General features: G+C 39.9%; 1 pseudogene; it reads right to left on the bottom strand.

Moving 5' to 3' along the window:
* Positions 1-14917, bottom strand: part of LOC101984273 — a 398439-nt pseudogene that overhangs the window by 367547 nt on the left and 15975 nt on the right.

The following is a 14917-nucleotide window of genomic DNA, read 5'->3' as shown; positions in this document are numbered from 1 at the left end:
ATAACAGTGCCCCAAAGTCAGTTTGAAGTAGTTACAGAAAAGAACACATTGTCCCATGCTCCCTGCCCAAAATAGGTTGAAATGCTGAGACAAGGGGGGAACTCCCAGGAATGGGGGACAAAATGACTACCTATATTGCCCATTGACATGCCAGAAAAACAGGCTCAGAGTTGTCAATAGATTAACCAAATGGTTCTACAAAAAGATAAGATACTTTGGTTCTTTGTGCAGAATCACAGAACCAAAAAAGACATTCAAGATTATAATTTGGTTGTATTAAAAGATCAGAGTTTTAGTTTATCCTAAAGCAATACCTGGTTCCAAGAAAGTTCACCCAGCAATGGATCATCTAAGAGAAATTACCTAACATTCCAAAGTCCAGCACAGAGAACACATTAATCCCCTTTTTTCCAGAACAGCTCTAGATAAATGTCAGCCAATCAGGGGTCCTAAACTTTAGAAATCCTCACCCCTGCTATGATTATGACCTCAACCCAATGGAGCTCAAGATTCTCTGATTGTGCCAGTTCATTGGACACATGTAGAGTCTGAGTTTTACCTTGAATGAACTCTCTTTGCTTATGCATTTAAGATTCAGTCTCCATGGTGGTTTTTGGGGAGTCTCTGTGATCTGGGTATAATGTAAGAAAAAAGTTAGAGGTTTCTACTGAAGATCCTACAGAGAGTTATGCATTCACTCCAGGTCTGTATTCATCTTCCAGAAACCTTAAGTGCCTCAGTCTAAACTGTAACAATAAGATCTTACTAAAAATAATTGCATGTTTAGGCAGTTACAGATGGACAGGTGAAAATATTACCAATGTAAATTTTGATCATAAATAAACAACATAGGGCAGGAGAGATGGCTCAGCAGTTAAGAGCTCTTGCTGATTTTGCAGATAGTTGGGCTCAATTGCCAATAATTACATGGGAGCTCATAACTATCTGTTATTTCAAGTTCAGGATTTCTATGACCATCTTCTGAATACTGTGAGAACCAGCCACACAAATGGTGCCTATCCATACATACGGGCAGAAGAATCATATTCTTTCAAGATAATTCAAAACAAATGCAATAGGTAGGAAGAATGTCAATTCCTGCAATACAGTGACTCATAAGGCTCAGGCAGTATTAATGCCTGGGAAAGAGAATAATACCCTTTGACAAATTTAAAACTTCAAGATGTGGATAAAGGTCAGCACAATAGCTTATGCTTGACATGTACAAAAACCTACATTCTAGGCTCATCAGTCAACAATGTATTTTTTTAAAAAGGCAAATTCACCCACCTTTAACACTAGCACACAGAAGACAGAATTATTTGGATCTCTGAGTTGAGGCCAGCCTAATCAGCCGAGTTACTTTCATCACAGGCAAGGCTACACAGGGAAACCTTGTCTTCAAAACAAAACAAAACACAATTTTAAAAAAAAAAATCAGGCTAGCAGAATGTCTTACAATTGAATAGCAATTGTGTCAGCTGTTCAGCCTGCTCCATCCTGACTCTCTGCTGCTCACTGCTGAGGAACAAACTGCTCAGGAAGCCATGTCTCAGCCGTGATACCGGATCCAGAGGTGGCAATACATCTAATTCCAGTCACACTCACCAGCCACAAGGTGAAGTCACTGGAGGTGTGTGCTGACTTGATCAGAGGCACAAAGGAGAAACATTTGAAAGTTAAAGGACTGGTGCTCATGACTATCAAGACACTGAGGATCACTACAAGAAAAACACCTTGAGGTGAAGGTTCCAAGATGTGGGATCTTTTCCAAATGAGAATCCACAAGCGACTCATTGACTTACACAGCCCTTCTGAGATTGTTAAACAGATTACTTCCATCAGAATTGAGTTAGGAGTAGGAGTTGAAGTCTCTATTGCAGATGCCTAAGTCAATTATTTTAATAAACTAACTTAATCAGTTGTTAGAAAAAGAACTTAACCAAATTTGTTAGCAACTCTGTGAAGACTCAGGAAATTCAGATCCTGATCTAGGACCTGCATTATTCCCGCAACTGTGACACCTGCTGGCCAATCAAGATTATTATACCTACAACAATTTGCTGAGAAGTTAATTTGAGAACTAAATATTAGATTGATTGGTTAATAATTAAGTAAATAAACTTGAAATTTATAAAGCAACCCCAAGATAATCCAGGAATTTGCCAACCTTTTTGTTTCTACTATGGATGGATTTCTGCAAGAGCTATATGACCTACCTGGTACATATACTTTTGTGACCATAGTGGCTATTAATTTCGCTCTTCATATTATATCCTTAAAGAAATAGTTTGATAACAGAGTCAAGAATGAGAAACTTTTAGAAATGATTCAGTCCTTACATACTGGCAATGAGAAGTTAGCTGAAAGGATTCATACTATTGAAAATGATGTTAATTTGGTAGAAAAATTGAACTCATACTAATGGGTTGTGAAACCTTACAAATTGGTACTGAGAGATTATCTGAAAAAATCATACTGTTGAAATTAACAATCAAAATCTGTTAAAAAAAAAGTTTTGATAAGATAGCAGATAGGCCATCCCTCCAGGAAGTCAACTTCTACATGCCATTTAAATAATTTCTAAGGATGAGAAGATATCATTAGTGGAAAAATTTAAAACTTTGGTTATTTGCTTGGGAGAAGGAGAGGAGGGAGGAGAAGGAAGGAGTTGAATTTCTAGAAATGATTCTTGCTGTAAATTTTCCACTTTTCAAAAATCCAACATTTTCAAAAAATTTGACCAGCATTATTTGAAAAGAAACATTAGATACCATACAGATTGCTATGCAACCTAATTTTTCGATAATAGTAGACCATAATGTCATGGCAAATATTACTGATTCTAGTGGCCTTTATTCTTAAATTTGTTTCAAGATAAGAAAATAAAGAAATTTTCTACCCTCTTAAAAAAAATTTAAAACTTTGGAATCACATGTACAGAATGAGATCCAGAAATTAATTGATTTAATGAAATTATTAGAACTAGTTACAGGTCAAGAGAATCAGACTTTTTAAAAGACAGTGATAAAAGGTTTGAATGGATTGAGGAAGTTGTAAGAACTGATAAGCAAGGAGAGGAGGTACAGGCAAATGACAATAGTAAGGATTTAGACTGCCAGTACCTCTCAGAGTCAGAGGTGATTTACTAAGCGTTCTAGCTACTTATTCTGTTACTACCTCTGAAAAGCCAGGAAATATTCAATAAGCAAAAGGATATAGAGAATGAGAACCAATAGGAATGAAAGATCTAAAAGATATTAACCAAGAAGTTGTATCTTGTGGCATGTATTCACCATATATGAGGAAGTAGGTAAAGATGAAGGCTTCAAGAAATAAGGCTACTCCACACCATTAGCTTCAATTCGTCTCAGCTGTGCTAGAAGATGGGCCACAGTTACAGTGGAAGTGCTATTAGAGAGAGAAGGCTAAAGCCCTGGAACATCAAGGTAGAGTCAGAGGATTTGAACCCTCCTAAGATCAAATTCTTGGTGAGGGCCGTTATCCTGGTCAAGCTGGTCAAGCTACATACAATGAACACATCTTGTCCCTATGCCATACTGCAACCTTGAATGCTTGGGACAAGATTCAAAAAACAAAGAAGAAATGAGTCATATACTAAGGTCATACATACGAGGCCCAAGAGAACACTTTAGTGACTTTTTATAATGATTAACTGAAGTTGTACTAATAGGGATAACAGATCCAGAAGCTAGACAAGTAGCTATTGAATCTCTGGCTCTTGAAAATGCCAATTTAGAATGCAAAAAGAATGTGGGTTTTTAAAGGTCAGGTCAGCACCAATGGATAAATGGATCCTGTGCACACCAAACACTGAGTCATTTGACTATAATACTGAGACTTGGGTAAGAGAAGCAATTTCCAAAGGTATGAAGGGACATCAAAATGCAAAATGTTTTAGCTGTAGTAGAATAGGACATCTGAGAAGGGATTGTAGACAGGGCATTTCTAGAAATAATATTTCTTCTGAGAATGACAAAATAGAAGGTCTCAATATTCTGGCTTATGTAGAAGATGCAGCAAAGGCCAACAATTGAACCAATAAATGTAGATCAATGAGGGACAGACAACCAATTGCCATCAGGAAACTCATTGGGGGGCCTCTCACAGGCCCCCAGGTCAAACATGGTCCAGCCATTTCCAGTCACTGTAGAGGACATGCCTGCCCAGGAAAATTAGAAAATTCAGTGTAAAAAAAAATAGGAAACATATATTTTGGCAGGCTTCTATAAATGATCAAAGACCAAGGTTGAAAGCAGATAACATTATAATTGAAAGATTATTGGACATGGGTGTGGATGTGATATTATTACTCCAGAATCTTGGCATCTGAATTGGCCTCTTCAGGAGGCAGATGTTCAATTCCTAGGAATTAGACCCCATCTCAAGTAAAACAAAGCATGAGACAGGTTAAATTTATAGGGCTAAAGAACAGATAAGCAGGCTAAAGCTATAAGTGTCTAATATATCAGTGAATCTATGGGGTCATGATCTGTTGTAGCAATGGAATACCCAGATTAACATTCCTGCAGTCTCAGAAATGGACCATAAATCAACTCATGTTTCTAGGAAGGATATTATAAGATGCTATAAAAACACTCACCAACTATTCAGGCTTTACAAAGACACAGAACAACAACTAGCAAACTCTCAGAGGTACAAATAGCCTTACCTTTAAAATGTTAACTAAGAAACTTATATGAATTAAACAATGGCCTTTAACAACAGAGAAACTTCAGGCTTTAGAGCATCTGGTACAGGAGCAACTATATGCTCAGCATATTGAAGAATCTACCATCCCTTGAAATTCTCCTGTATTTGTTGCTAAAAAGAAATCTGGAGAATGGAGAATGATCTAAGAACTGTTAATAAGGTGATTCAACCGATGGGTCCTCTACAATCTGGAATTCCTTTGTCTTTCCTGTTGCCTATTATAGTTATTGATTTAAAAGATTTTTTCTTCACTATATCTTTAAAAGAAAAAGACAGAAAAGTTTGCCTTCAATGTGCCTACATATAATAATCCTCAGCCTGCTAAAAGCCATCAATGGAAGATTCTCCCACAGGAAATGTTAAATATTCCTACTCTGTGCCAATATCTTGTAAGTGTCCTTCAGCTATTTTAGATTCCTCTGTTGAGAGTTCTCTGTAGGTCTATACTCCATTTTTTTCATGGGATTATTATTTTTTGATGACTAGTTTCTTGAGTTCTTTGTATATTTTGAAGATTTAAAGATTTTAAATTTCATTTTTAGATTCATTATGTTTGTAAGTTGTTTTATTGCATGCATACCTGTGCACCACTTTGTCCTCATTTCTGACAAGGTCTGAAAAGGGAATCATATTCTCTGGAGCTGGAGTTATACCTAGCATACAAGCCTGAATGTGGAATCCAATGTTCAGAACTTTTAGAAACCAGACCTTCAGTTTTCCAATCTATCTTGCATACCCAAACCAATGCCTGTGTGTGCACATTGGACGATGATATTACATGCATCGCCGGTTCCTATGGCCAGGGCTGCAGAGCTTTTCCCTCCCAGTTAATATATGCTTAGGGAGACTACGAAGCTAAGGGCCACTGCCCAGGTCACCACATGGGCCAAGAGTCACAGTTGTCACACAGTCCATCGCAATTCTAGCAGCTTGGACTCTGACAGCTCAGCCAAGTTGATGTTCCAGGTCTAGGCACAGTGGAACCCATATTCATCATGACATGGTTTGTGGTCTCCCTCACCGCTATCTGCAGCTACATCAGAGATTCCTGGAAAGGACTCACAAGCTATACCTTGTTATACCTGATTGCCGAGCTTTCCCAGATTATCTCAGATCACCAACTTGGGCCTCAGGATGGCAGCAACTCCCCCACTGGGTATATATAAATGGATATAAAATGACTCACACAGCACAGGCCTTCTCAGTTCTGCCTCCTGTCCTAGGGCCAAACAGGGCCAAAGGCTGGAGAATTTGTATTTTAGTAGAAATTGTTCCAGTCCAAGAGCATTTCCTGCTCCTCTTCAAAGATAAAGGGTCCTTTTTGTACATATTACATTGCACACTCAATGCCCAGTGTAGCCAACCCTTTACCTCATAGCAGGGGGATCCTGAAGTAACTTTCAAACAATAACTGATCATCATCATGTATGCCCCAGCAATGTTTAAGCACGCACAGGCAGCCCATTTATGGCAGTTCTCCAGTTGTTCCTATCCTGGGCAGTCCTAGATGCTCGTTATTGTCATACCCAAGGTTCCACAGTCTTCCTTTATGCTGTCTACCCAGCATTTTAGGGGCCTTCCTCTTCACCTTATCCCTTGTACTCCTCCAAACAATGCTGTCTTTGGGTATCTGTCATCATTCATTCTCATAACATGGCTGAAGTATCTCAAGCGCTGTATTTTACTTCCTTCTGTAGCTGGAGATGTTTCTTAAGGTCATCGTTGCACAGCCTGTCTCTGTGTTACACATAGAATCTTCCTGAGACACGCCATCTCAAACACATTCAACCGCTGTTCTGAGAAGTGTTTCATTGTCCAGGTTTCAGAGCTGTAAAGAAGTCAGTTCAAGACAAGTGTCTCACATACTTGTAATCTTGTTGTTGTCATTATGTCTCTTGCTGGCCAAACATTTCCTAGTACCTGAAATGTAGCCCTCACTATCCCTATCCACCTCTTGACATCTGAAATAGTTCCCTCCTTTGAACTGAGGTTTCCTCCCAGATAGACAAAGCTGACTGCTTGCTTGAGATTCTGATTCTATATTACAATGTTAAAATCCTTGTGTGCCCTTCCCGTGTATCTCAGTCTTCTTGATGTTTACTTTTATACCAAGGTTTTCACTGACTTCCACCACTCTATTTACCATGGCCTGCAGCTCATTTGGACTTTCAGCAAGTAGTGCTGTATCATTGACAAAATGCAAATTACTGATTCACACACCACCTATCAGCACGCCTATCACCTCATCTCCAGGGCTGTTGCTATTATTAATCCCAGGATATATTAAAGAGCAGTGGTGAGAGGATGCACCCCTGCAACACTCCTATGATTATCTTAAACTCATCACATAGTTCTCCACAGACGCTGACTGACGCAAAGGTGCCTTTATAGGCATTTTCTAGTATTCTTGTGATTTTTCTCTGCGTACCTGCAGAACCTCATTGTTTCCCAAATTCCTTTCCTGCAAATGCTACCAAATGCCTTCCTGAAGTTGATGTTATAGACATATAAGTCTTTTCCAAATTCTTGGTATTTTTCTGCCAGTGAAAGTGAAGATCTGGTCAATCGTGCGCCCAGTAGCTGTCTCATTGATAGCAAGACTGGAATGACCAGCTAGGTTCAATGGAAACCTGGGGGGTTTACACATGGGTGGACAGAGGCCCAGCTGGTCAGCTAAAGGCTACCACATGAAGAGGAAGAGACCTGGTCAGTCGTCCTCATCAGCTCAGACCATGAAACCCAATATGGACAAGAGAGAGTTGTTACTGTTTAACTGTTGTTAAAGCAAAAAAGGGCATGTATTAGAGAACAATGAGGAGTCTATGCGAAGGCTTGGAGGCAGGAAAGATATGGTAAAAATTATGTAATTTTAGTCCCATCCATTTAAAAAAGCTGAAACAGGCTTTATGGCCATGCGCTCCAGAGACTAGGGGTTTGTACTAGAGAACAGCAGAGATCACTCATCCCTTTTCTCTACGCTGCACATATTAAACCTGGAAAATACAGTCCTGTTAGGCAGGGCCACATCATTTTTACAGTGTAACAAGTGTAACTACAGCAATTTGAGTTCACAGTAAGTTTAGGTCTTTAAATGTGAAGAGAGCCAAGAGCCTTATGCACACAGATAAGTACTGGAAAAGCCAGGAAAGTTAAACACACAGCTTACCTCTTCAGTTGAATGGGGTGCTGAGGTGTGTAGCTGTTCTTCCGGGAACACAGCAATGATGTCGTTTTACAACCTGGTGATCATTTGCTCTCTGATGAGATAGGCTCTGGCCTTATCTTCCAAAACTTGATTTTCACTTACCCAAGACCTTTCCCCATAAAACTCGAGCATTGCTTTTAGACCCTAAAACCCACTCTTATGAGTGAGGTCACTTGTGTTATCTTAGGGCTAGGCCAATTCTAACACCCACAGGCATTATGTTTACCTCAGTCAAACTTCCAAGACCCTAAATCTTGGGCACTATCTCTGAGTCAACAGTATCCATTTCTGTGAAAGAAGCCAGATGTACTTAGTAAGGAATCTCAATGTAAACATATCTTAAAATGTGTACTTGGGAATAAGTTAATTGTTATCTGAATGCATTTTCAAAATTGTGCTAAGCTTAAATAAGGCTAAAGTAAAATGATCAGGGCCAGAAGCGAGTGGACAATACCGGTTACAATAAAATTAGACCGAGCCAAGTTACATTCTTTTCTCTTTATAGGGCTTTTTTTTCTCCTGCCTGCTGTAAAGCCTGCAGGGAAACAAGAATATTTATCCAGATTCCTGGCCTGTGGATGCAAGGAATGGTCAGTCAGAGCCAAGCAATGATGGCACACGCCGTTAATCCCAGTACTCAAGGAGGCAGAAGCAGGTGGATCTCTGTGAGTTCGAGGCCAGCCTGATCTACACAGTGAATTCCAGGACAGCAAGAGATGCACAGAGAAATCCCGTCTTGCAAAAAAAAAAAAAAAGAAAGAAAGAAAGAAAGAAAGAAAGAAAGAAAGAAAGAAAGAAAGAAATGGCCAGTCAGGATGTATATTAATCTTCTATAATTTATTACCTCACTATTCATTGCTAATGTCAACTACTCTCAAAGCAGAAAAACATCCACCCTACTTCTTACCCCTCCCTTTCCGTGCTGTGTCTATACATTAAAGCTGGTCAGTGAACTTAATTCTTATGCCCTTCCCTCTTCCAATAAAAGAGGGAACTCCTGAATGTGGGTGACAGTTGTATGGCTGGGGAAGACTGCAGGACCACTGGCGGTGGCACCAGGATTTATCCCTACTGCTCATACTGGCTTTTTTGGAACCCATTCTCTTTTGATGGATACCTTGCTCAGTCTAGATATAATAAGGAGGGCCATGGACCTTTGGCGAAGCATTGTGCCTTACCCTCTCTGAGGTGATAGGGTGCTGGGGGTGATGGGGGTGAAGTGGGGGGATAGGTAGAGGGAATGGGAGGAGAAAGTAGGAACTGGGATTGGTATATAAAAATTTAAAAGATAGTTTCTTTTTAAATAATAATAATACTTCTAAAAAAAGTCAGAGAGGCTTGATGACACTCATTAACTGGTCTGTTTTTCCTTCTCAGTGACCAGGCAAGGCCCAGCCTGGAAGGAGTTGCAGGACTGTCTTCCCAGTCCTGGGCACCAGAGGTAGGATCAGGTGTTCAAAGCAATTCTCAATTATATAGCTTGAAGGAAGCCTGAGCTACAGGAGGCACTGCTCTAAAAAGAAATAACCAACAGTACTTGAGAGAAATGGAAAGAAATTATTAATGACTGAGGAACACTGGAGAATAAAAAAACAGATTAGAGCAGTGATTCCTTTCAAAAATAATATTTTAAAAAGGAAACTAATACTTGACTTTTTAAAATTATAAATGCAATTGAAAAAACACATAGCTATACTGACTTTTAAAAAGAGCAGGCCATTCCCTGGTAAAAGAATGGCATTAATAAGATATTGTTTGACCTTAAATCTATATACAATGTTACCTGCAGAACTCTGACACACACAAATCAAGCCAATGGCCTGTGTTTCAGTCCTCTGAATTGACTTAATTGTGTTAACAAGGATAGTAAAAGAGCTATGTCAAACATATGTGCATAGGAGAGTTCCCTAATTGGAAATTCAATATTTATTGGCTCAAGTTAACCTTCCCAAACTGAACACCTACCAATCTGGTCTGCCTACATTCATATGACATGCTGGAAAATTACAAAAACCATTCCTTTTGTTTCAGGTCCTTTTTCATAAGACTCCAGCCGATAATTGCCTACCCCGTGTCCCCCTTGTGTTATATACAAGAAGCTATTCTTCCTATTCTGTTCTGAAGGCAGAAGCGATATTCCACAAGTAAATCCTTTTCTTGTTGCTGAAATGGACAATTGACTACATGGCTCAAATGTGTATTTTTAAAACTCAGTGGTAGTAGAGCCCTTTAAGAATTTAGTTGGCTTGAACAAGAGGAAAGCAAGGTCATTGCCCTGTGGAGCAACAGAGTGAGATCCAGGCTACCTGGGTCAACGAATGAGAGCTTATCTTGGAAACATTTTTCCTAAAAGGCTGGAGGTATAGCTATTCTAGAATTAATATGTCTTCCAAGAGAGAAATCACTACAAATACTTAAAAGACTAATAAACAAACTTCTCTGTCATACATCCAGCTCTGCATAAAGCTTCGGAGACATGTCAAACCCCGGGAGTCCAGATCCCAAGGCTGCACTCAGGTTGCCAAAAGAATATCTCAGAGTAGCAAGGACTTTAGGAAATTTTCTTATCTATCTAAAAGAAAGACTCATATATATGATCTGAGGATTATGCTCTTTTTATTCTCTTTTCCTGTTCCAATTCTCTAGTTCTAAATCTTTTTTTTTAATTGAAAAGGAAAAAAAAGAATTTCCACCTCTTCCCAGCCTCCCATTTCCCTCCCCCTCTTCCCGCTCCTCTCCCCCTCCCCCCACTTTTCTCCTCCTCCCTCTCCAGTCCGAAGAGCAGTCAGGGTTCCCTGCCCCGTCTCTATCCCAATTTTTCTTCCCAATTCTCCTCAGCTCCCCTATTCACAAAGCTTATATATATTTAACTTTAGGCAGCAAAAGGATTACAAAACGTTCTCAGAATCATGATGTATACTTGAGTAAACAATAAGGGGAGGAGCTATTTACCATGACAACACACAGGCAGGGCCAAAGACCACTGGGCACTTCAGCATTTTCCTCAAGGCTGGCATTCAGTGTCCAAAATCTGAAGATACATTTTCTTATCCTGTGTGCAGTCCCAGAGTTCAAGGAGGGATGCTTGTAACTTCGTAAGACTGAGGCTACATTCTGTAGTCCTGGCCATCTGTGAAGCCTTTCCTATGTGAAGCTGTTTCTCTCTGCACCTGGTTAATTTTATTCTTGTCCTCTATCTAAGTTTTAGGACTTAAACAGTTAGTTAGATGAGTCTTGAATTTTGTACCATAAACTGAGGTTAGAAGTTTGTGCAGAGTGTTAATTGCTAAGGAATTTAATGGCCACTGATCTCAGCCAAGCCTGGCTAGAAAAGACGGCGTAATAGTTCCAGGTTGCTCTGCACTAACAAGCTTGGCTAGACACCAGCAACTATGTCCTTGTGCATAACTGCAGTTTTTAACTTACAATCCATTCACAGAGACATTTTGTCTACTTTGAATTTGCTCTTGAGGTAATTAGTCAATTAAATGTCTGTGGCTTGTCTTAGAACTGAGAAGAAATTGCTAATTTTTTTTATGCCAGTCGGAGCTAGTGATGACAAAACAGGGCCTAAGTGTCTTACGGCCCTCATGGAAAAGATCTGGTTATGAGGCATATCCTAGTATGTTTTTTATATATACAATTATACAGTTTAATGAGAAGTCATCTTTCTGAACATTCACAGATATATGTGCCCATAAGATTGAGATGCAATCATGAGATTACATATACACAAGAGATTACGCATTATAGTACAGGTACTGGTGAGATACCATGTCTGCATGTGAACTGGCCGACAGGAACAGTCAGTATTTATTAATAGGCAATATTTTCATAAGCCTTGTCTATGAATTTCGTCCATCAGATTAGTTGATCATTACCTGGAGGATTGATCTTATAAATATCAGTGGTCATCTGTTATAATTATGTCATGGCCAGCAATAGCTTGCAACAGAGTCTTGCACAGATTCTGCAGTCCACACATGCTGTCCTCCTTAAGCCTCTTTTAGATTCAGGTCTCAGATTATACTTTGAACAAGTTAAACAGGAACAGGAGACTGAGAGTCTTGCCACTTAGACAGATGGAGATTTACAGAGCAAGTCTATCCTTTAGATTATATGGTCTAAAGTATACACTTAAAAGATGTATCAATGCGACAGTTCTGACACATACAAAGAACAGAGAATACAAATACAGAAATCGTCAAGGAAAAGCCCCATCAGCACTGTCGATGCTGGTCTTAGATGAACAAAGATTTGGCAAAGCTAGCCAAATCTCAGAATGAAGCTGCTTTTGCCTCTGAGAATGCTGACTTAGGGGAAGGTCACAGTTGCTTCCGTGCAGTGACAGATAGAGCTCATCTTACCTAGCACTGACAGCTATCTTTCTCAGGATTGTGACATCACCATAGAGAATTTTGTTTTCTTTTTAAACAAATCTTATTTACTCATTTTTATTTTATGTCTACTGGTGTTTTGCCAAGAGTGTCAGGACCCTGGAATTCGCGTTACAAACAGTTGTGAGTTGTCATGTGGGTGCTAGGAATTGGACTGAGATCTTCTGGAAGAGCAGTCAGTGCTTTTAACTGCTGAGCAATCTCTCCAGTCACAAGAGTTCCACTTTTATTTTTATGTTATATATATAGATATTTGCCAGCAGGTCTGCGCACAGTACCTGCAGAGGCCAGAAGAGGGCATCAGATGCCTTAGGAGTGGAGTTACGGGAGGCTATAACTAGGCTATCAGGAGTTTTCTGGGAACGGAACCCGTGATGCCTGTAAGGTCAATCAGTACTGTCTCTCTAGCCACTTTTTAATTTAAAATTATTTTTATATTTTAATTAAAAGTATTATGGGGGCCATATTGTACAGGCCCATACTTCTATATGGTATGGCGACCAAAATTTCAGGCCACAGTGTGCACCTACTACACAGGTGGTCACCTAGCCTTTTGAGACAAACTCACACCGTCCAAAACAAAGGGTCAGGATATGCTAATGTCGCTCTGCTCCTTCTAATTTGGGAGGTCGCCTGGGAAAGAGGTGTTCTTCAGTCTACGTGACAGAGCAGGCATACAGAGCAGGAAGATAGATAGGAAGTCATGACACAATGGACATGGAAAGGTGTGGACATGACCACAGTCATTCTCCTGGTTACCTAGGAAACAAAATGCTATAACTTTCCCCCTCAGTTTACGATTTGGTATAAAAGCTGTTTGGAGAATAAACGTGGGTGATTTTTCAGGATGTAAACTCAGGATTTCATGAGGGATCCCTAAAAACTCCCTCCTGATAAAGTCATGTGAGTTGTGTCTTTATTCCCATGCCTCCTTGCTGGTCCAAGAGATAATTTTAGGTCCAGGCTGGCCCCAGACCCTGACAAAATATCACATCACTTTCTCCCTTTCTTGTCCTCTCCATCCCTTCCCAAACTGCCCCCCTCCAGTTGCTTGGGAAGTATGTGTGAATAAGTATGCACAAATACATGAATACAACTGACTGAGTCCATTTCTTTTAGCTGTGTGTATATGGTCTCAGGGCTGAACGCATCACATTTGGATATGTAATTAGGGAGCTCATTCCTGCCTGAGGCTAATTCTCCCACCTGCGGGAGAATTCCACTCTTTAAGGATCAGCAGAATTCTGACACTGAAGTGACCCAGGCTGCGTTGGACAGGAAACATCAAAAACAGAAAACACTGAGTGGCAAACACCTCAGCTAACACTTGCTAGTGTGATGGACCTGAAGTTATGGTGCTGCAGGGAAGACTATGGACATTGGCCCAAGACAATCACAGTCTCCCTAGGTTCTGCGGGCCTCCTACAAAGGTTCCTACAATAACCCATTGACCATTTTCACCTTAGATGACTTTGAGATCTTCTAACTCCTGACTTCACTTTCTAAGTACATCTTTCTAAGTCATCAAGCCTGGCTTAGGTGGCTTGGGCTTCATTAGTGAGGTGTTAGAATGACAGGAGGAGTAAGACGGGCAGTTACACTTAACTATATTCAAAGCCTAGCTCTGTGAGTCTGGGTTTCACCATGTGTAGATTAAGAACAGGACTTTGAACTAGTCCGTTGATGAGTTATAATACTCAATGATAAAGAAAAATAATACTGCTCATAGAAGACAGTGGACTGCATTTGATGAGAGCTGCATTTGATGAGAGCCTCTTCTGTTAATGGAGATAGGACCAGAGGCTGTGCTGTGGTTACCATAACCAACCAGGTTCAGCCACTCATCGTTATTAGGCCAATTAAAAGAACCAAGTAATCGAGTTGTGACATGTCCACTATAAGGCAGACACTCTCTAGACAAGGTGGGCAGATCCCTGTGATGTCCTAAGATAGACTATAGAGTGAGTTTCAGGCCAGCTAGACATTCAGAGTGAAACTATTCTCTTAAAATAAACAATAGAAAAGAAAAAACAAACTAATAAGAAAAAATGAAAACATATTTATTCAGTGTGAATAATCTGTAACAAAGATGATGACACAAGGTAATCAACTGATCCTGGGAGTGCAAACAGGTGATGTGAGATAATGTACCCAATTGATACTGGGAGTGCAAACAGGTTTAGAAAGATGGCAAGAGATATGCACAAGTAATCTAAGCCATACAATGAATTATTTTCCATCCCTCCCAATTCTCAGCTTTCTCCAGAGCAAGGTATTCAGATAAGGGGTAAATGTGTCTTCAACGGAGTTTTCTTTTGGAGGACTCAGTCTTTGCCCAGAGTGAGACTCCTGGGAAATTAGAATTTCATGGATCCACTGTTTCATAAGCTGTTAGCCAAAGGGAGACATATAAATGTCTCTTTAGAATATTCTTATTCCTACCAGGAAGGAAGGTGACAGGGACGACAGTGTGGAGACCAAGGTGTTTTAAAGTCCAAGTACTGTCCACCCAAAGGGGTTCTGCAGGGTGCTGACACTTACAGCTACATGTAATATTTTTTAAAAAGGAGGAGGAGGAGGA

The sequence above is a fragment of the Microtus ochrogaster genome, unplaced genomic scaffold (assembly GCF_000317375.1).
Source record: "Microtus ochrogaster isolate Prairie Vole_2 unplaced genomic scaffold, MicOch1.0 UNK89, whole genome shotgun sequence".
Classification (NCBI taxonomy): Eukaryota; Metazoa; Chordata; class Mammalia; order Rodentia; family Cricetidae; genus Microtus; species Microtus ochrogaster.
Note: the sequence above shows the minus strand (reverse complement) of the source record. Positions and strands in the feature narration are given on the sequence as shown.